Below are 23,820 nucleotides of genomic sequence, written 5' to 3' on the forward strand. Positions count from 1 at the left end.
TCCAGTTTGGGAACAATAAAAACACCACAAGAAAAAATTCCCTTGTGCTGGTTTGTAGTCAACTGTTCCCACTCTTCACCTCAGGCAACCAGCCGTCTACTCTCTATTTTGGTTGTTTTGGCTTTTCTAAAATTTCACACGGATGAAATCATACAATAAGTAATCTTTTGTGTCTGGCTTCTTGAATTTAGACAAATGTCTTTGAGGTTCGTCCTGCTTGTTGCACATATCAGCACCCGGTCCCATCATTGTGTGGTAGCATTCTAGCCCAGAACTCTATTATCTGCTCATGAGTTCTGTGACATAAGGGTGGCTTCTAGTTTTCAGCTGGCATGAATTATGCTGCTCTGAACATGAAGATGAACATCTTGGCGTGGACATACGTTTCCTTTTTCTTGGGCAGAGAACTGAGAGTGGAGCACCTAGGTATATGTAAGTGCACATGTACATTTTTAAGAAACTGATAGTTTTCCCAAGTAAGTGTCGAGCTTTATTCTATTACCATCAAGGTAGGAGAATTCCAATGTCTTCACATCCACACTGACACTCAGTATTGTCGGTCTTTGTAATTATATTCTTTCTAGGCTATATGTGGCATCTTTCCATGTTCTTAGTAGCCACTCCTATATATTCTGTGGTAAAGGCATCTACTCAAATATTTAGTCTTTTGGTGGAGAGCTGAGATGGGTTGTGTATCTTCATATTATTGAGTTCTGAGAATTCTTTATAATACCTGTGCACAAAGCCTTTACGGAAGGTGGGATTATTAGATCACTTGGGAAGCTCAGGAGCACACCGGGTGAAATCTGAAACTGGTCCCCTGTAAAGGAGGGCAAGGAAGAAAGAAGAAAAGAAAGAAGAAAAGATTCTTCTTTCTTCAGGTTGGTAGGTGGAAAGATTAATAAGCAAGGGGACTTACATTCGAGGCTTGTTGTGGACAGCCACAAAATGAATAGATTTCTGTGCTCGCCTGCCAGGAAAAATGTTTCTAAGAGGCCTTACCTGGGTTCAGATGTCCTTGGCAACACTTTGTTCTCTCACAGATACATCCTTGAAAACTGCTCCCACTGTGGGAATGGTGAGCAGAATGTTCATTCAAAGGACAGGAGAGGAGGTAAGAAGCTGCTGATAGGCCCAAACCAGCTCACAGGTCTACCCATGGTCACATCCTCTCGATGACCTCTTCTAACCCTGCACCTCTCTGGTGCCCATCGCCTACAGTCTTAAATATCTCATTTGTGTGTAGCATACCCTGAGCGGTAAGCAAGGGGTGTCACTAGCACAGAGGTGATTCATTTGACTCTATCTGGCATTGGAGGCAGATATGACAGCAATGGTATAGACACATGCAGGAAAAAACCACAGATTAAGATAATGAAATTTAAGTAACAATTTTTTTTTTCTACTGAGAGCCACATGATCCAAACCACTAATTTATTAAGTCCCCTAGGGTGTGTGGAGGGGGGGGGGATCACTCAGAGTATTCACTTGTATCCTCGTGTGATTTAATAAAGATGATACACTAGTAGACTCATCAGGTAGGAATGTACAACCTTCTGTCTGGATAATGGCGCAGGTGTCTTCTTGCAAAGCAGTAATAAAGGCCATTCTATTCTGGAGGACAGCTTTTCTTGTTAGAGTCACTTAGGTGTTCAGCAAAGACAAAATTTGAAGGCTGTCATTTAAGGTTATTGGCTGAATTTAGTAGGGACATTTTTTTTTTCTATGTGCTATAATATCCTCCAGGCCAGAGGAGAGGGAAAAAGCGGCCAAATGATCATACCAGTAGAAAGAAGACAGACTGTGCCCATCTACCCTTGAGAAGAGGGAGTTTGGCAAGTTTTCTTACCAAGGGGCAGATTCTTCCCTATATGTTCGGAGAAAACCTGGGGTACAGCAGCCCAACCACACAGACTACACAGGTAGAAGCCACAAAGATTTCTATCTCACAACCATTGGGATTCATTCAGGGCTTCCCAGTACGCACCTGAGTGGCATGACTAGTTAGTGCCAAACTATTGCTATCCTTCATATAACAGAATGGCTACACATTTCCAGTAATATCCATCCCATATTCTTGGTCAAATTAGTTTGGTTCTGTTTGACATTTTTCTGTTCCCAACCTGGAATAAGGGTGCATCTGTGCTCAAATCTGCATAAACTGAGTTGAGCCACAGGAACCCATCCTAAATCTGAGCGTAGCCACTCATAGCCTTGATAGTGATATTTTTAGGATCCTTCCAGTCAGCAGTTTGACGGGCTGCCTGTGTAGCTTGATAGAAGAGGAATCCCCATGCCCAGGGTTATTGATAGTGTGTGCCACAGGTTTCTAAGTCAGTATCAGGTGAATTAAGAATATTAGTCCTAGTTTGCTCTTCCTTAATGTACGGTTGTAGTGCTTCCAACCCCTTCCCTGGAGTAGTGATACCCACCATGGCAACCATGACAAGCTAGAAAGGGCCAGTGCCTACATATCCAATAATTGGATTCATTTCTTAGCCAGGCATATTGGGGGGGGGGCATTGTAGAAAGGCATTTTCATCAGGTACCCATCTCATGACTGGGCACCACAGGAACAGCAGATGTCTAAGGTTGAAAAGATGGATATTTAGTAGGAACTTCTATGGGAGGGTCTTGCCCTTCCATAAGAATTAAACTTGTGGCCTGGTCCTTAGATGTGAATGTGTTACAGCTTTAGGAATTTGACCTGTTGGTCAAGGGAAGCAGCACTGTCCAGTGTGAGGAAATGTACCAGATGGCATATACCAGACCAGGACCCCACCTCCTTCCCTCTTTCACTGGTACATTTTCCATTCCAGATATGGTGTGTTTCAACAGGTCCAATATGCAGCAGGAAAACGGGATCCCAGTGGAGAATGAGTAGTTCCCTCTTAACCAGTGGTGCAAAGTAACTCCCCATCCAGGAGAGATGTCCCATTGCAAATTCTAGTCAATGATGCCTTTCCCAGGTGTGATGGAGCTTGGTGTTCTCAGCAGCATTACCCCAATGAGAATCAGAACAATGGCTATTTCCCAAAATTTCTACATTGTTTACAGTATTGGGCATTTTGGCAGGTGTTCCCAGTCTGACATACAGAGCAACAGGGCCTACTAGTTGATGACTCAAATGTATTAAAACCTGAGAAAGTACCACCTAGCCAAGGTGGTTTTACCTGTTAGTAATTCAGTCTGCTGCTTTAAAACATTCCATTCTTCCTTTCGACTAACCCTGCCTGCTGCTTGTATGTTATAGGAAAATAGAACCTCCATTCAATGTTATGTTCTTTTGCCCAATCTTACTCATCATAACCTTTGAAAGTGACCTCCCCCCATCACTGTCTATTCAATGATGACATCTATACGTGATCCTTAGCTCCTCAAATACCCTAATGGTGGGCAGCCTGGTTTGTGCAGCAACAAGGGTAAGCTTGGGTTAGGCCAGACCAAGTGTTTCCACACAAGCCAAGGCATACTTAGAATCCTCACTCAGAGGAAAGGAGACAGTATCAATAATTTGCCAATCCCTTACTGGTTGGGAACTCCAGTGGATGGTTCAAGATTACTTTGGCAGTTACCTTGATGTTGTCTAGAACACACAGAACATGCTGTTACTGTATTAACCAAGTCATTGTATTTCAATCCTGTATCCTTGGCATGCATCACCCCTACTGGGTGCTATGGTGGTTGCTCTTTTTAGCACTCAATCTGCTGCATCTACTGAAGCATCCATTGCTAGGGCTTGTACCCAAGCTAGGGCTTCAGCTTCCTGATGGTCAAGGGGTGTCAACACACACCTTATGAGCTGGGACATAGAAGACCGTGAGGATTGCCTCAGACTCTTGCAGGCGAACACAAATGTCTTTCCGCATATCTTTTTTTTTTAAGATTTTATTTATTTATTCATGAGAGACACAGAGAGAAAGAGAGAGGCAGAGACACAGGCAGAGGGAGAAGCAGGCTCCATGCAGGGAGCCCGATGTGGGACTTGATCCTGGGTCTCCAGGATCATGCCCTGGGCTGAAGGCGGCGCTAAGCCACTGAGCCACCCAGGCTGCCCTCTTTCCACATATCTTGACCCCAGAAAGTCTTATTCATAATCATCCACCCTTTTAAAACAGCCCAGCTGTCAGTGTAAAGGGTTAATGGTCAGGGTTCATGAATGAACCAGCCAAACCACTGGGAGTTCATCCCAGTAGCTGCTGTGGTTTGTTCCTATTTCCACCCAGATGGTGTCAGTATTGGGCTGCAGTTTGTGTGGATGGGTTGCCCCGACCAGACCAATCTCTTTCTGTGCATCAGAGAGAATTTTCTCCACTCCCTCTATATTGGCCAAAAAGGCCACCATAGGAATGGGGCAGAGGTATTTAGAAGCTCTACATACTCTATGGTGCCTAATAGTACTGTATTTCTAGAGAGAGTGAGCTGATAGTAGAGTGCTCCTCTGCTATAAGTAGGTCTTGGTTAAAGTGGGAGTTTGAACTACAGCAGAAGTGGGTGGATGGAACAGATTTCTAACCCACCCCTTGATAAGAAGGGAAGCTCTTACCATGACATGTTGTTCCTTCATGAGAGGCTCTACCTGGAGAGTGCTATATGCCCTGCTGGAAGCTATTGCTTTTGGAGGTATATCAGGTTTCTGTACCTTCCACAGCTGTGTCCAAAATCCTAGGGGTATTCTCTCCTTCTGTTGTCTCTGCCACAGTGTCCAACCTATACCTTCTAGAGTCATGGACATATCTAACTCAGATGGGAGCCCAGAACTCCAATCTCTTTCACTAGTATTTTTGCTTTCTCAAAGGCAGTTTGTTACACTGATTCCCAGTCTCACATGTATCCTTTATTTGTCAGATGGCATAGGAGATGGAGACACTGTGCCAGGTCCTTCAAAATCCCCAAATCCATACAAACTCTTGTACTTCTCTCATGTCCTCAGGGATAGGCTTGCACCTTAATAATCATAGTGTCTGAGACAACATGTGTCTCTACTCAACCAAAGGACTTCCCACAATTTTACGGCAGTCCCTGGATCTTAAAATTGTGTGGGTTCACTGCCCATCCTCTCCCTCACAGATGTTCCAGAAAAGTCTGCAGAATGTCTTGCAGCAGAGGCAAGTCTTTACATGAAAACATTATGTCATCAATGTAATGGACTCATTTTACTGATTCGGGGAAGGACGACAAGGACAGATCTTTGGATAGCATCTCATGACGTCTTGTGGGGCTGTGCAAGTAGCCTTATGGAAATACTTGAAAGGTCCATTGTTGCCCCTCACTTATGAAGGCAAAATCGTCTTCTGACTTAGCAGCCAAATTTATACTGAAAAAAATCACTTGCTAAGTCCAGTACAGCATGTTACCTTCCTGGGACCAGGGCCAAGGTATATAAGATAATGGCAATATAGGGAACAGCCACATAGCTGGGTGGGTCAGGGGGAGGTACTACTTTATTCAATTCTTGGTAGTCCATGGTCATCCACCATGAGTCATGAGGCTTTTTTACTGCATACCAGGCTATTAGAAGCACGATGGGCAGGCCACAATATCCACTTGGTGTTGTTTTTAGATAGCTTCTCCTTTTTTCTTTATACCCCCCAGTACCAGGCAATTTATATTGTTTCAGTAGTTACCGCTTTTCCTGGGGGTGGTAGATTTACTAGTTCCCAGTTGGTGTTTTCCTTCAAAAAAAAAAAAAAAAGCCTCAGAGTTTACAGTTTGATTACTCTAACCAGGAGGCAGGGTTCACTGATAGAATTGCAAACATATGTATCAATGAGGCAGAACTATCAGGAAGTCTAAAATCTAAAGCACTGACAACACCAAATACTGTTGAGGATGTGGAGCAACGGGAATTTTTGTTCATTATTGGTGGAAAAGTACAACTACTTTGGAAGACAGTTTGGCAGCCTCTTACAAGGCTAAACAGTCTACTATACAATTCAGCAACTGTGCTCCTAGATATTTACTTAAATGAGCTGAAAACATATGTCAGCACAAAAACCTGAACTTGAATGTTTATAGCAGCTTTAGTCATGATTGTCAAAAATTAGAAGCAATCAAGATGTCTTCAATAGGTGAGTAGGTAAACTGGTACATTCATACAATGAAATATTATTCAGTGATAAAAAGAAATGAGCTATCAAGCCAGGACAAAGCATGAAAAGATCTCATATGCTTACTACTAAATGAAAGAAGCCAATATATAGTGAAAGGGCTATGTATTGTATGATTTCAACTATATGACATCTGGGTAGGGAGGAGAAAGAAGAGAGAGGCATAAGTAGGGCCCAGGGGATTTTTAGGGCAGTGAACTATTCTATATCATCCTGTAAATGGTAGATACATGACAGTATACATTTGGCAAAATCTGCAAAACTACAAGGCCAAGAGCAAGCTTTAATGTAAACTATTCTCTTTATTAATAATAATGTCTAATGTGCCCTAAAGGCAGAGCCCAGTGAACTTGGCCCAGCTCCTCATGGGAGATGCTTCATGACGGAAGAACTAAAATGTCTCGTGGATGCCTGATGTCCTCGTGGCTGCCACATGGGGACAAGAGTACAGTTGTAACAGGTGTAACATATCCATGCAGGATGTTACTAATAGAAGAAAGTCTGGGCAGAAGGAAAGGAAGTATATTAGGAATTCTCTATACTTTCTGTTTAATTTTTCTCTGTAATTACAAAAGCATTATGAGAAATAGAGCTTATTAATATATATGTATTTTTAATAAAACCTCAAGAATATCTAAAGAAATAGAGGCCTATACCATGTTCATGGATTAGAAGATTCAATATTGCTAAGATGGCAATTCTGCAAAACTTGATGTATAAATTGAACATAAGTTCAACTAAAAAACAGCATTATTTTTATAGAAATTGATAAGTTGGCGTGAAAATTTATACAGAAATGCAAACACTAGATGATTCAAAAGATTTTTGAAAGACAGTAATAACATTGTAAGACTTGCAACCCTTGACTTCTGCAAAGCTAGAATAATATTTTGCTTGCAGAACATGAGGATGGGCAGGATTGTGCTCGAGGTACATAATCTACTTTAAGCTCAGAGTTGATGCAGACTCAGGGGAATTCTTCCTGAAGCGAAAGAAGGCAGCAGGGAGTGCCGTCCTTTTGGAATGTGGTTCTTGTATCAAATAGCACAGAATTAACAGAACTGAGAAACAATAATTGTACTGGAGATACTCTCAGTGAGCATCTGCACCAGTGTGCTAGGTCATGCCTGTCAGTTTGCTAACACCCTGGCAGGATTCATAATCTTCCTTCCATCCCTCATATGGTTTCATAAGTCTCCTAAGATCTATTCTCAAGCAGGCCCTGTTCTGAGGAAGAGACCTAACTCCTCCAACTTCCCTGCTACTTGGGTGTGCCCTGATACTTCCAACCTCACTGGAAGCGTCACCGAGATATGGGGTGAAGCTGGGTGGAGGGAAGCAATACAGAGAGCATGGGGTGTGACTTCAGAGGCCAGGGTTTCAGAGTTTGCTGTTATAGTTTTTCATCTTCACAGCCTCTTATCATTAGGTTTCTTTTTTTCCATCTGAAAATTGAGGGAATTAAACCAGATGTATTGGAAAATCACTAGGAATCAACTCTAGGAAATCAACTCTAATGTTCTATAGATCTATGATTCTACGGATAATAAAGGGACAAAACCAAATTATAAGTGCTGTTTCATCAGCACTGTGAAATTGTACAAGCCACACCTCACTCTCTCGGCTGACCTTAAAAACACCTGTTACAACTTGATAGAAATGCTTGAAGCAACTCTGAGTTGCATCTTACCTCTCTCACTTATAATAAAGTGCCGTTCTCTGATTATGAAGATTCTGAGGTAAAGAATCATCTGTTTTCCCCATTGGTCCTATCACTTTCAGAAGTATCTAAGGTGTTATTTTTAATGGCAACATTTCAAGGTCAACATTTTCTGTGTTTTCTAATTCATTATTCTTATTCTTTATACTCTTCACAGACTCTTCTTATTCATGATGCAATTATATCCTCATATTAAACACGGCAGAGGGGTAGGGTTAATATTTTTATCCTCACTCATATACTGTGAATTAGATTAAGATGGGGGACTCTGGAGCATACATCTAGCTATCTAGCGTGTAATAAAATCCCTGAAGGCAGTAGTTTTGGGTAGGGGGAGGGAGGCAGAGGAGTCTGTTTTATTCACTGTTTCTACAGTGCCTAGAACAGGGCCGGATGGGGTAGGCATCATTAAACATTTGTTGAATGAAAAAATGAATGAATGCATCTGGTTAGTGGCAAAGACGTCTAAATTCTTAGCCATTGCTCCCTTAGTACTGACCAGAGTTGCTCTCTCTCCTCATGCCCCCCCCATCACCCCCCCCACCCATTTTCCGGATGCAACCGCTGTCAGGTTTGTGCAAGCGAGGCCAGCGAGCCTTCTGCGCGGAGGGGTAGCGGGGCCCCTCGCCTCACAGTGACAAGAGAAGGAAAGGAGGGCATTTATGGGGACACCAATTCCCCCCCAGGTGTCAGAGGAGGAGGTCCGCTGGGTGTCTCAGGCCCGAGGGAGCTGGCCTCCCTTCGGTGGCGGCGGAGGGGGACTCTCTGGAGCCCCGCGTGGCCGGCGGCCCCGGAGCGGTGTCCGGCGGCGGCGGAGGAGGCCGGGCCGCGCTCCCCCTGCGGGGCACTGCCGCTGGGGCCCCGCCGAGCCGCCTGCAGGCGTCCGCATGGGGAGGCGGGGCCGGGGCGGGGCGGGGACCGCGGGGGCGTGGCCGGGGCGGGGCCGCGGGGCGTGGCCGGGGCGGGGCGTGGCCGCGGGGCGTGGCCGGGGCGGGGCGGCGGCCGCGGGGGGCGGGGCCGGGGCGGGGCGGTGGCTACGGGAGCCCCGGCCAGGGCGGTGCTCAGACTGGGCCGGGCGCTCGGGCTGCGCGGGCTCTCGGCGGCCGCGAGGCAGCAGCATCCTCCTCCTCCTCCTTCTCCTCCTCCTCCTTCTCCTCCTCCTCCTCGCTCCCCTTTCTTTCCTTCCGCTTCTTTCTCTTCTCCTCCTTCCCCTGCCCCGTCTCCCCTCCACCTTCACCGGAGGGCACCGAGTCGTCCAGTCCGGGAGCGCAGGCAGCGGCCCCCGCGGGTGCATCCGTCCAGTCCAGGTAAGAGAGCCGCCCCACCTCGGCTTCCGTGCAGGACGCCTTTCCTTCCCCCGCTTGGCTCTGTGCGTGGACGGAGCCTCAGCCGGGAAAGGGTGGGCAGGGCTGTCTGGTCCCCTGTGTGTTGGAAGCCGGCGCAGGTTGGCCGCCTGTCCCGCCTCCCACCTGGCGGCAGCCTCGGGCCCGGCCTCCCCAGGTGTCCGCACAGAGCAGGGCAATGGGCGCTGCTGCTGCTTCCTGGCCCTAGGTTCCTAGGACAGCCTGTGACCTTGCTAGGTACCACTTTGAAGCCCCGGGAACTTACGTCGGGTTAGGATAGCCCTGTGCATTCAGAGCCAGTATCACCTGAGCTGTAGAAAGACGAGGAGTGGGTCATACAAAGATAATGGGGGGGGGGGGGGGTAGAGTTTTTTTTTTTTTTTTTGTCCCTCTAGCTGCAGAGACCTGCACACTGACGAATGAGTGAGTTGGGGAAGCCTTTTCAATTTGAAATCATTTTCCTTGTAATTCTTCCAAAAATAGCTGGAAGAAGAAAATTGATAAATATGATTTTAGGAAAATGAAAAAATCAAGTGTCTGGTCGTGTTGGAGGGCGGGACACGAAAATATGTCTGGATGAGCTTGAACGTCCACACAGTCTTTCTGTTTCAAGCGATGGGGGTGGGAAGCCTGCACCTACAGTCTGTCTATTCTTTTTCTTTTTAAAAGGCTTTTGGGGGCCCGCAATGCCGAGTTTCGTCCTTCCCCAACCTAGTCTTTTGTTTAAGGATGGAGATTTAAAGGAGTGTATGAAAGGAGCCAGGAGTGGGGAGGTGTGTTTGGGTGTGTGTAGGGGAGGGGTGAGGGTAGTAAAGCAGATGGGGTCAGGAAAAAAAAGGCATCTTTGAAAACTGGAATTGATGTTATACTGCCTGGCATCAAGGCTTCAGGATTTTTGTCAGAAAATAAAAAGCTTTCATTAGCAACAAGCCCGTTTATAACAATTGCTGTGTGCCATCTGCTGTAAGCCCTTAGCATAATGCTTCCAGGACATGGACACTTAAAACTGACACAATGTGAAGGGTTTTCGTTTAAATGCATACACATACATACTCATGCACATGTGTGCACTTGTACACATCACACACACACATGCACACATATAATACACTATACATAATATTGCAAAAGGGAATAGATACTTAAAGGACAAATCTTTGTAAATTTTTTTTTGAGGGTTTGAGGATTATGGTGTGACTGAACTCTAGTGCAGAACAAAAAAATATTGTTGGGGTGATATATAATTTTGAATGTGAGGGAGAGGGATTAATGGATGTTGGCAAGGAACTAACTCAAATGTTAAAGGTATAATTTATTTAAAAATGGTTGATCCAGGAGAGGAAATGACTGCAAACTGAAATTGAGGTTTGCAGCCGCAGTGAGGCGATGGAGAACAAAGCCTTTTATGTGAGCCACATTATGCAAAATGTCCTGGGCTTGAGCTTCAGGTACCAGCCCAGTATAAAGCATAGCTCTGTCATGCTGTCATTTCATTGTGGGCAATTATATTTTTTTTGGCAATGAAAATAGACTAAATAAATAAAAGCCCTTTAGAATGCCCAAGAGGAAGATTATAGCCTTTCACCTGACTGTGACACTAAACACCCGTTTAACTGGGCAATAGGTGTATTTCGGTAGAAATCTTTATGAATTTGTAAATCCTGGGTGTTTCAGTCAACCCTCTCCCGTTTATGCACAAAAGCATCCTCCCTCCAAGTAAAGGTAGGTGGCATTTTTTTCTTTCAATAAAGAATATTGTATTTGTGTGTGTATTGTAACATTGATTTTCTGATAATTTTCTTTGATGACCATAGGTTTACATCTGTATTCATGATTTGCATGTTATGAAGCTATTGTGCCTTTAAGATCATTGGTCCATGCTGCTTATCTGTTCGTGACTTATTTCATGTTAATTTATAGTATTTCATAGTTTGCTGTAATACCATTTAATTTCCAGAAGTTTAAAAAAATTTTACATGTAAGTAGAAAATTGTCTAATACACATACACCTGGAGATCTAAGTAATTTAAAAATTGAGCTTCTTTTAAAATTTTTGATTACATTAGTTTTCATTTTCTTTGTTTCTCTCCTCTCTTATTTTTCCCCTTCTTCTTGTCAAGCAAATAACCTGTTTCTTTCTGGCTGGTGGTGCCACTTTAAGCTTCTGGTTGGGTCTCGACTACCAAAAGCAGAGATAGATGTCTCAGGAATTTTGAATGTAGGATTTGTTAATTCTCCACCGCCACCCTCTCAGGATGACTTGTTTACAGCACCTACTCCGGGAGGAGAAAGAATGTGCTGAGAGAGCATGACCCAGTGAAACTGGCACAGCCATTACCTCATCATAGTAGCTACTTCAGATTCATTGAGAGAGCAGACATCCTCTCAGTGGAAACCAAACACCAGGAGCACGCCCATCCCTAGGCAGAAGCCCTTCTCATCCCATAGCAGCCTCTACTAATATTGCTTTGCTGAGGTTAAAGGGATATTTTCTCTTTTAAGTACTTCTTTTCAAAGTATTTCTTTTCAGAGATCTTGAACTTGGACAAAAATATGCAGCCAGAAATGAAACTTGGCACAGAATCTAAGCCTGAAGGAACTATTTCATTCCTTTACCACTTTTGGCTTAAATCAATTTGCAAATTTTCTAAACATCAGAAGGGAGAAGGAAGAAAAAATATTTGTTAGTGTATCCTTGCATGTTTTCTTAGGACACACATATTTTGTGTTGAATTTTACTAGCAACTGGATAACAGACTGGACTACTTTGAGAACTATAGTTCCACTGTTGGACTTGAAAATTAAATAGTTATTATGTTTGTTTAGATGCATACATAGCAGTGTGTGCATCCCTAAATTATTCATCAATATCCACGGGAGACAGACTATCTGAAACCAACTTGGGGATTTTAGTATTGAATTAGATTATTCTGATGAATGAAGTCTTCAATTCTTCATTTCCTTGTGACAGATTAAGATAAAGAATCTGAAATAACAGTTATAGTAGGTGACAACAATACCCCCAGGTCAATACTATTCTCCTTAATGCTAACAGTAGTCATTAGGTAAGTCATTACTAGATGCATGAACCTGAAGATAATATTCTGAAAAAGTCATAAGCTCTTTTGTCTCTGATCCATGAATTAAAGATGCTATTAAGCTCTCTGATTCATATCTGATTCTTTTGGTATATCAGTTGTTTTTGCTACCTTAATTCTCTCTATATCTTTATTATTGTCATTGTCTTGATCTACTCGTTCTATACCTCTGATATGGAGAGTATTTTGATCATTTCACCAATTTTCCCCTCTACACCATTTTAATCTCACATTTGAATGTTAGACTTCTCTATTACTATTACTAGTATTCTTTAATAGTATTATTCTCAGTACAAATTAGCTTTTAGGAGAGCATTTATTCCTATTTATTTATTATTCATTTATATGTCACCTATTAGAAATAATCATACTGCAGGCTATGTAATATCAAAAATATAGCAGACATGGTCCCTGGCTTTAAGAAATTTACAAATAAAATTAGAAGAATTTATTTCTTTTGTAAGAGGGGACGTTCAGATGAGTAGCTGTTGTATTACAGCTATAACGCAGAGAGCAAGGGACTGCATTTAGACAGAGGAGATGTCCCAGCATCTCAAAGACAAGCTGTTATGCATCAGTTACATAAATATCCTAATGTATACCTACCTTTCGAGTCCATATATATTTATATATTTTTAATTAGGGCATGATAAAATATAACTCTTTGTTTGTGTGCATGTATATATACGCATACATACTGCAAATACTGATAGGCCCTCAAGCACTTCCATCAGTCAGCTGTAGAAAGTAATATCTTTAAGTGCTGTAAGCACACGAAAGTTAAAATTCATAGTTTTCTGAGAAGCAACTTCGGTTATTTTCAAGGGATTATCAGTCCTAGGAGTTGATTCCAGGCCTCAAAAGCAGTTAAAGAACTATGAAGTCAGAAATGATAGACAAAGCACCAAAATCAAGGGGAAGGGTCTGTGGAGAAGTTTGGGTGGGTGCGTGGGTTGCAGTAGGAGGAGAACCGAAGAACGAAAACAGGTTCTCATTGTTAATAGTTGATTCCGGATGGAGAAGAGCCTGCGTCTAAGTGGTTGGAGAAGTAAGAAATCTGTTTTGTTTTTCTACCTCCTCATAATATTTTGTCCATATTCTTCCCTGTCATTACTTTGAACTAAGGCTGTAGGTGTTTCCTTATGAAATTTATAAAAGATGCTTATTGGAAGCAGTTCTGTAGTGTATCAAAAATTTTAAAACAACGTGAATACAATTAGTTGACTTTTTAGGGAAAACACTTTGAATCTAATCTTTGAACTTAATCTCTCCTGTTCAAGAGAAATAAGCTTTCCTTTGAGTTATAGTATTTTAACATGATACTTATTACTTCTACATTTTAATGAAATTCTCTGGGAATTTAGACACAATAAAGAGCTCAGGATTTCCTCTTTCAGTTGGTTAACTTATATTGTGGGCTTTGGGGAAAGTTTTAAACGATTTGTTTTCCATTAAAACTCGCCAGAGACAACAAATTTCTTTTCTGTTTTTTGCTTTTTTGTTATGTTAATAAGTCTTATAGAGAAAATAAATTTACTTGTAATAAGGTCACACAGCTTGACTTTCCCCTTCTTTGTTTTCTTTTTTCCTTCCTTCTTCCCCCAGACCTTTTCTCTCTTTTCTTCTTCCCTTTCTTTGCTCTTTCTTTTCAATTTGTGTTGGCAAAAAATCATTGATCATTAGAAAATGCAAATACTGTATAGCTTGCTATTTTTATTGAATTTATTTTCCATTACATCTATATTTCTCATTTAACATGCAGTTTTATGCTACCTTCTCTCCCTCCTCAGTGTTCTATCCCTGTCTTGGCTCTTTCTTTGATCTTGCCTTCTTTATCCTCTAGCCTTGAATAATCTTTTCCTTGTATACTAGTCTTTGATTGTGTGTTTTGCCTCTAGGAGGCCTTTCTGAATCTGGAAGAAAAGTTACTACCTTGTTTCTTCCCATGATTTAAACCAAGTTTACCCAGGTTCCCTTATCTTAAATCTAAGTGCTCATCCCAACTGTGTCTTCACCAGCATTCTTTAAATTATTTTTTTTTAAATCTGCAGGTAAAAATAGTACATCTATACCACTAATTGTTTTCAAAGTGAAAAATCTGGTTAACCAACTACTTTTTTTTTGTCATTTTTCTTACCTGACACCAAGTAAAATGGTTCAGCTATTTTTATAAATTAAATTAACTATTAAAGTCATTATGAGTCAGTCAATCCATTGTCTTCAGTTAATGCTAGTTAACTAATTCCACAGATAAATACTTAATATTTTGAGTACCAACTACTCAATGACCAATCAGAAAATATTGAACTAGATGTATTCAGTTTTGTATAAAATATTTCTAATTACATTGCTCTGAACAACATCATCATTAGCCATCTTGAATCCATTTCAAAATGATCATAAAAGACAGTGCCTGAATATCCATGAGAATATTTCATCATTTAACTATCTAGGTCTATTACATTTAAAGCAAACTCATTAGTAAATACACAAATTCTATTAATTTGATGCTAACTAATGATGCCGATATGAGCCTTTCACATTACCTTATTTAAGTGTTAATGGCTTATAGTTGGCTACATGTTATTGTTGTAACAGTTGTAACAGTACTGTGTTGTATTGTTCATGGACAACAGTGAAATTCTATAATGAGTTGATACCGAAACATGTTCTCAATTTTATTGTCTTAGAAAGAATGATGCAGCATCACTGTCACTGACACTAAAGCAATTGATGATCAGCTGTGAAGTTTTATTATTTTATTTGGGCCTTGAACCTCTCAAAATTGTGGTTAGTCTTTCCGTAAGTGTATGCAGATTTTTGGCAGAACAATATTTTAAACAAGATGCTGCTTACTTTTTGTATGATACTATATTTCTTTGGCTCATTTTTAAAAACAGGCAAAAAAGTTTAAGGATTCAGCTATGTATTCTTTTTATGTTAATGTTATTGAGTATAGTTGGGACAAGACCTCATTCATTAATTTACTGCACATACTTACCATTTATTGTTTGAAAAAGTTTGCAACCAAGAGCATAAAGTTTTTTTCTTCAGTGGACAATAATATGGAGTCAGTACATATAGTAGCTTTTGATCACATGAAATTTGTTTGCCTTGTGTCTCACAAAGGGCTAGGTTGGTAGTATTTGTGTGTGTGTGTGTGTGTGTGTGTGTAATAATCTTTGTAGACAGTCTTTTAGAAGTACTCCATTTTTTATAGTTGAAATAAATTATTTTGCAATCAGTTGACTTTGAGAAAATGAAAAACTATACTATGATGTTCCACATGTGAACATTTGATATTAAATACAATTTGATAAGAAAAACAATTTTATGGGGCACCTGGGTGGCTCAGTTGATTAAGCATCTGCCTTCAGCTTGGGTCATGATCTTAGGGTCCTGGGATGGAGCCCAGCATCTAAGCTCCCTGCTCAGCACAGCAGGGAGTCCGCTTCGCCCGCTCCTACCCTACCACCCACTCCACCACGTACACACGTGTGCTCTCTCTCTGTCGCTTCTCTCTCTCTTGAATAAATAAATACAATCTTTTTAAAAAAAGAAAAGAAAAATGATGTTATGGGTGTTCATTAATGAAATCAGATCGGATGAATTTCAACCTATTTGTATACTTTTCTGTTTAGAGATATAGTCCAGATTCCATTTTCCATTATTGAAATCAAATGGTAAAGCTAAATACTGTGCCCAAAATAAAAACATCTCTGTTTTGATAAAAATGTCCTAAATTGAAATATGACCCTTAAATTTATCTTTTAAGAAGTGTAGGTAGCACTACTTTTGCATGCAAAATGCAGTTTATCTTCACTGAAACAGCAGAAGCCAGAGTTGATAGATCTTTAGAAATTTTACTGTCAAGAAAGCATCCAGAAAGCACTAAGCATCCTACTGTAAGCCAAATATCTTCTCAAACAATAAATTGAGTGTGGTCTAGGGTTTATTTAAATGGGCTTTGGCCATTGTGCTTCAAACCAAACTTGCCTCATTCATAGATTACATGATGGAAATTGTTATAGACTACTGAGTAGCGGCTCTTGGTGAAATTGAGGTTTTGTGGTGTTTTGTTTTGTTTTGTTTTTACAGTTCTTATATATTTCATATTCAGTCACCAGTTCCATGATTTTTATTCCTTTTGTTTTGAATAGATGTGAGGGTGGTCACTCTCAAAATTAGAGTTTATGAAAACTGCACAATCCCGGACAGCGTCACTCCTTATTTCAACCCCTTCTTAAAGACTACATGAGGGTATGTGATAAGAATCTAAAGTTTCCCATTAAAAAGCTGATATTGCAAATGAATAAACTGATTTTTGATTTTTAATAAAATCTTTTCCTTTGGCTTCTAATATATTTATAGTCTATATAAACAGAGTAGCTCTTTGTAACCCTATTAATTAGTGGCTTAAAAGGATTATGTACTTACATAGCTGAAAACATAAAATGTCATTAATTGTATTCTTTACTTAATGGCATTAATTGTGTTCTTAACTTCTGTACCCCATTGCAGAAGGGACATTGGTTCTTAAGACTTGCTAATTATATATAAATTAGATGATGTTTGAAGGGAAAGAGGGACTGGCAAGAGCAGATGGTGTGAACCTCTGGTATATGTATAAATAAACCGGTACAGGGAGCTGTTAAGTGGCTTACCCAAGGTCCTGAGAGGTGGAGCCAGGCTTAAGACTCAGCCATTCTGGCTCCTGCTCAGTGCTTGTTGAGGGCGCCAGTGAGGTACCATTCCACTCTGACTCTCCATTTCCAGTTCTGATTATATGACCGTTTTCTGAGCTGAAGGGGTTCGGTGAAGTGACAGTCATACCTGCCCAACCTTGTGACTCAACTGTGACTTTCCCATGGACACAAAAGAGGGAGGGATTTGGAATTCTAAGGCCGTTCCAACTAGCGACATGCCAGCCACACTTCTGAAAATGGTGAGACTAACTAAACCTGATCCAGGAAACACTGACAGGGCTCCTGCCCAGGCCCATTCCTGCGGTTTGGATCTCTTAAAACAGAAGTTTAAATTCTCTGGGGATGTGTGCTCAGACTCAAGGTACTTGGAAAGCCAAGGAGCTTTTCTCAGAGCTTGAACTATCTATACTGATGCCTCCAGATTGCTGGAGACTGTGTTTAAACTTGGCTCTGTGTACAAGGGGAATCCAACAAAAATAGCCAGATTGAAACTTTTTTTCTGACCTCTAGCAACATGAAATTTTCTCAAAAATAGCTTTCCTTTTGTGTTTCCCCCAGCTTTCATATTTTTAGCTGAGAGGAAGTGAGCTAGAAAGGCTGTGGGCCTCTTACTTTCTTACTCTCTTGTACGTCTTCCTGTTTTGTTTCTCTGCCTCCAGTGCTCCATCCTTCTTATTTTTCACTTCTTCCAAGGAGACAGCAAACTAAATGAGAATTAGGTGTTGCTGTGGTTGCTGTGTTCAGTAGAGCTTCACCTGCAACCCATGCTGCTTAGGCATTGTAGAGTCTTAAGTTGACAAATATTCGAAAGGCATGAAAAGCATCTTGGAGGGAAGAAATTAAGCAGAAATCATGCTTAAATATTTAAAGAGAAACATTCCTAGTCACTGAAAACCGAAACAATATCACTACCTAGGGAGTGAAGGAATTCTAATGTTACCCTTCTGTTAGAGAATGTGATATAGTATATCCTATTTCTCTAGATGAACATGTTCAATCACTCGTCAGAATTGGAGCGACTATTTTATCACTGAGTAGATGTAAGAGAATTCCTTAAAATAGTTCCATGCACAGTTGCAAAAGACTGGGTTGTGCATATTGTTTTCCCTTAAGTTTTTGTATTTTGAGTCATAAATACAGAAAAAATCATCTTAACTGCACACCAGGAATCTACACTTTACGAAGGCAAATTTTTAAAAATAAGTTATTCTGTGCTCCTCTTAATTGTGGTTTATTGAATTTGATAATTAGAAAATCTACATGATCTCCAGGAAATTAAAATAATACCCTTCAGTAAATGACATTTTTCCTTGGAATAGAAAATGACATTCTTCCTTGGTATAGATTCACTATCTATCTTTCTTCCACTTAAATATCAGGCTAGTGAGCTATGGGCATTTCTAACATCATGGAACATAAATCATTCATTTATGTAACAGATGGCTAGTGTATCCTTATTATGCAGCAAGAATTTTTCTGAATGTGTAGGATATTGGGATATATCATACAAATTCCCACCCTCAGGGAATTTATGAGACAGAAACTAACAAATGAATAAATGAATGAACATTTGAAACAGGTAATTGCTATAAGGAAGAAGAAACAAAAACGTACAATAGAGCTTATTTGGGATGGGATAGGCTGTCTTTGGAGATTCAGTAATGAGAAATAGCCATGGGAATGGAGGGGGAGGGTATAGCGTGAATTTTCAAGTAATGGAAACAGCATAAAAAATAGCTTTGAAGCAGGAAGAAGCCTGACATATTTGAGAAACAAATATAAGGTCAGTGGCACTGGAGTCTAATGAGCGTGATAAAGGGATGTAGGAAAGGAGATGAGCAGAAGACAAGTACCAGGCCACACAGGTCCTCTTGACCAAGATAAGGGGTTTTGATATGCAGTGCATTCTAATTTTTAAGGTAACAGAAGCAGAATTTTTTGGGAATCTCATAAAAGCTTTCAAATTAATTATATTTTCTGAGTCCCTGTAGGTGTATCTGTATCTTATTCACTAATGTGTTAAATCACAAGAGAGAAATAATTTAGAAAGTCAGAAATCGATGGTGGGGATAAAATTAGATTTATGTTAACCTGGTCTATTATAATGCTCTACACATAAGTAACCCAAACTGTGTCATTATCTTCAGATATTGGGAAATTACATGTATAAGTTATCTTAACCTCTTGTATCCTTTTTTTACTCAAAACTGACTTTTAAAAAGCAAACCTAAGGAGAAAAGTACAGATACATATTTGAGAAAAGCAGTCACAGAAATCATTCTAATTTCAATATGGTTGTGTTTTTTGGCTATTTCTCCACAGCAGCTTTAGTGGTAAACAAGGCCAGGTGCCAAGCAAGAACCAACATGGTACCGGTATTTATAAATAAATTACATAGCAGAGTAACACATATTTTGCTTCTTGGAGGCAATGGCTTAAGTATTCTGAGAATTTAGTAAGTGAGCTGATCCCAATTTTATGATGATCTTGAATCTCCTGTGAGATTAATGATCATGCATATATTACTTATACTAAAATATTTAATGTACTTTTCAGATATTTGTAGACCTGGTGTAATAATCTATTGAATCCAGCATTAAACACAGTTTGCCTGACATTTGATTGATTTTACTTCTGGCCTACTTCAAGGCTGCTTACTTTTTTCTAGGCATTCCTCAGTAGAAAACAGAACTATTAATTTTTTTTTGTTCCTTGATGTAATGTTATTTACAGGAAATTTTCGATATGTCACACAATGTAGGAGAAATTAGTATTTTTATTTTACAATAAAGAATTGAATTGTTTATTTATTTTTTTTTGTCAAGCTTCTTTCCTTGATTCAATTTTGTTTTGGTTTTAGGATTAATTAAATCATGATGTAAATTGATTTAATATGGAACCATTAGATAGAGTGATATGTCTGTTCCCCAGGCTTGCAGTTACTCAAATTAAATATTAAAAGTATGAATAACAAACCAAGAAATAATTCTGATATACATTAAACTAAGTATTGTTCTTGGAATTTTATTCAAATGTGGGCTTTTTAATATTGAGATATCACTAACCATCAAATAAAAAGGAAAATGTTATTTTAAAGGATTGATGATCAGGCTTTAAAAAGAAATAGTAATTTTCTTCTAAGTGTACAATCATGCTTATGCTACAGAATATAAAATATATAGCATATTGCTCTTCTCTAATTGACATTGACTAGAAATTTACGATATAAAACTAAAAAAGAATATAACACACAATAAGATAAATGATAAAGAATAGTATGGCCTATAAATGCTATGCAAATTCAGAGGGAGATCTATCACCATATGCAGAAGCTAAAGATTTCATGTGGGAAGCAGAATGTGGAGTGGGGCTGCATAAGTGGCTGGGTTTGGAAGAGTGCCCAGGTAGGATGGTAGTAAAAGCGAAGGCACTGAGATGACAATGAGAAAAGTAAACCAGATTGCCTGCAATGGAGGATTCCTTTTGGAGAAGAGTGGGATTGGAAAGTAGTCTTGGATTTGTAGAGGTCCTTAAACACTGGGTTTAGTAGGAGTTTGGTTTTATCCTAAGACCATTGGAGTGAAGGGTTTGGAAATCAGTGAAGGAGGAACGTAATATCCCACAATCAGCAAGACAAATTTGAGAGGGTAGAGTGGCAGGTTTAGAATTTCTATATCTGGCATAGCATAGGGACACCAACCTATTTAGAGTGTGAGACTAAGAGATTTGTTTGGAAACTACGTTTCAGACATTTTCATGAACGTCTGAGAAAATATCGATACCAATGAATAGGAGTAGACAACACTGATGGGGATGGAGTCAGGAATGCCAGCCCTTTGACATCTTCCAGAAGATTTGAGGAAGCCAGAAGAGTTAGGAGCCATGTAGAACTATAATATGAGCTTTTTTAGGGTATGTCACATGCATGCAAAATAAGTATTTTTAAAAGGACTGTGGCTTTGGAAAACAGCGTGAAGAAATAAGGACAAATTTCAATATAACTTCTTTGATTTCTGGGCTATATTGGAAATAGACCGCATGACTTCACAAATTAATACAGTAAACCGTTATTGAAAATCAATGACACATGAGTATATATTTAAGTAAACACAGATTTTCCCCAAATATTTCAAAAATATTTTTTCTGTTTATTTCTGATTTTAAATATTTGCATTCTGAAAAGTTTTAATATCTTTATAACCTGTATCACATGGTAGGGGTCAGCAAGCTGTTCTGTAAAGGGCCAGGTAGAGAACATTTAGGCTTTGTAGGTCACGTATACTTTCTGTTGCAACTACTCAGCTCTGTTGTTGTAGCAAGAAAACAGCCATAAACAATATGGAAGCAAATGGGCATTGAAGTATTCCAATTAAACTTTATCTACAAATAAAGGTGATCGGCACATTTAACCTATGGACTGTACCTTACCGACTCCTGGCATATACTGTCCTATTTTAACATGAATCTAGAAAAGGTCTTTGAAATTAGGTCATCATACTTTTAAGAGGTCACAAATAGATGTAGACTATCTAAGGGCAATCATTGCATATTTCCGTTTATGAAGGCACATGGAGAGAATCTTTAGATTTCTCTCAAATCAGAACATAGTAGATACTGTAATCCTAAACCACTGGATTAGTTTCATCATATAGGCACAGGGTGTGTTTACATTTTTTTTCTCGGCCTCTAGTACCCCCAGAATAAAATTGTGTGCCATGTCCAGTAACTCTTAAGAACTTAAGCATTTCACATGCTAACTCTTCTGTGATTTATTTTCTTACTAGTGATTTCTTTTTTCCTTATCGTTTGAATCCTTTTTTAGAAAAAGGTAAAGTGTAAATAAGGCTACTTTCTATATTTTCATGAGAGAGCCACTTTTCATTAAATGTGTGCTCATAGTTTTCTAACTTTCCAGAAGTGAAGGTGGTATGGCATTTCAATCATGTTTGCTATTAAATTAGAACAGATTGCATTGCTCTTGTTATTCAGTTTCCGCAACTGAAATAATTTTCTCACATATAAACTGTGACTTTTATGTAAATATGATATTATTAAATCTAACGTCCTCACATTTAAAAATATGGGATGGTTTGTTGTTTCTGAACCTTTTACTGTGGCTGTGGTCACAAATGCCTTTCAAATGATTTTTCAACCCTCAGGACTCAAGTGATCCTGGCAGGAAGCTGCCAAAACCCAATATATTCTCTCTTTTATGAGTTCATGACTATGGAAATACTCTGGGGAATAGAATTCAGATACTTAAATATTGTCACCTTCTCTCCAGAATGCTGTGTGAGGTTTTCTCACTCCAAATTGACATCTAGGACCCATGGTATAAGAAACTATAAGCTTTGGGGCACCTGGGTGGCTCAGTGGTTGAGCAGCTACCTTTGGCTCAGGTCATGATCCTGGGGTCCTGGGATCGAGTCCTGCATCGGGCTCCCCGCAGGGACCCTGCTTCTCCTTCTGCCTAGGTCTCTGCCTCTCTTTCTTTGTCTCTCATGAATAAATAAATAAAGTCTTAAAAAAAAAGAAACCACAAGTTTTAATTTTTCTTATTCTACATGCTCTTCATGTGAAGTGATACTGTTGTCTTCTGATTTTAATAATAGGTCTTGTTAATACATTGGAATTAAATAGTTGGACTAATTTTGACTGTCCTATTAAATTCATAGTGAGATGTTTTTGTTTGACTCTTCTAGAAATGGCATAATGGATAAGGGAGCTTTTATGTGACCATTAGCCTGAGGAAAAAAAAACTGTTATCAATTAGGTACCACTTGGTAATGATTCTCAGATCTACCCAAGGAGAGTGCCATAGGAAATGTCAGTGTGCACATGATGTATCTGCACACATGATGTAGTAAACACTGAAACAGTATTTTGAATTTGAGATAACTATGTTATATAATTAGTTATAGCGTAATCTAATATTAGAAGAAAAATTGACTCTTTGTTGGAAAAATTCATGCCAAATCTAAGAGAATTTCATTTTCTACTTAAAGTGTAATTTACTGAGTTTTATTCTATCACTACTTAAATTAATATAATTTAAGTTAAACACTTATACATGGATATATGCATGTATCATTTTGTACATTGACTCATCATAAAATTTTTTCTTCATGTCCGAAGTGAGAGAAGATAAAATGGAGAACAGAGAGTGGAGTCTTATGGCAATCACTTCACCTTTACATTGCATTGTTATTTCTTTGAGCCCACATTGCTGCTGCTGTTTCACTTGTCATTGATAGGACTACACACCTGATTACCTAATTCTACAACTATGAGTGATTGCCAAGGTCCACATTTATCAATACCTATACTCCTTTGACCAAGATGCCTAATGCGTGTGTGCATGGTGGTTTTACAAAGGGTAACTTGTCTTAGCATAGACTCATAAAGGAAGTTCCCTCCAAAAAAATCTACAACTTCTTTGGCCCTGTTCCATTGTCTTTCAAATGAAGATGGCTGTCAGAGATCTCTCAAGTTTTTCTTTTGTTTTGTTTTTAAATCTAAGAATCTGGAAGTCAAACTAGAGCTGACTTTTAGGATAACAATTTCTTCTTTCTCAGGAAGTAAAACAGGGTGAACAAAATGTTCTAATGCCAAAGAAAAAGGCAACAGAATTCCCACATATTAGACATGTCTGTCATCCACTGGTTTAATCAGCCATTTTTTAACAGCTGAAAACTAAGCAACTGTAGCCCTTGGGACTTAAGTCTAAGCGGTTCACATTTTAAGTCAATATTAAGTAATGCCATAAATTGATTCTGGGATATACAACGTGAAGAGACATGGGCATTGTACTGAATTTATTTGGATGAGGATGTAAATGAAAAT

The 23,820-nt window shown here is 39.5% G+C and overlaps 1 protein-coding gene across 13 annotated transcripts in view; it reads left to right on the forward strand.

Moving 5' to 3' along the window:
* Nucleotides 1-287: 287 nt before the first annotated feature.
* MAP2 (microtubule associated protein 2) overlaps nt 288-23,820 on the forward strand; it is a 291,178-nt gene continuing 267,645 nt past the window's right edge. For 6 of the 13 annotated variants that reach the window (XM_038585596.1, XM_038585598.1, XM_038585604.1 and 3 more), the window contains exon 1: nt 288-432. The gene's annotated coding sequence lies outside the window, so the exon portion shown is untranslated. Of the gene's footprint in view, nt 433-9,003; nt 9,138-23,820 lie in introns of those variants that run through there. The other 7 variants (XM_038585603.1, XM_038585605.1, XM_038585607.1 and 4 more) reach the window with 5 other exon arrangements.

The sequence above is a fragment of the Canis lupus genome, chromosome 37 (assembly GCF_011100685.1).
Source record: "Canis lupus familiaris isolate Mischka breed German Shepherd chromosome 37, alternate assembly UU_Cfam_GSD_1.0, whole genome shotgun sequence".
NCBI classification, from domain to species: domain Eukaryota; kingdom Metazoa; phylum Chordata; class Mammalia; order Carnivora; family Canidae; genus Canis; species Canis lupus.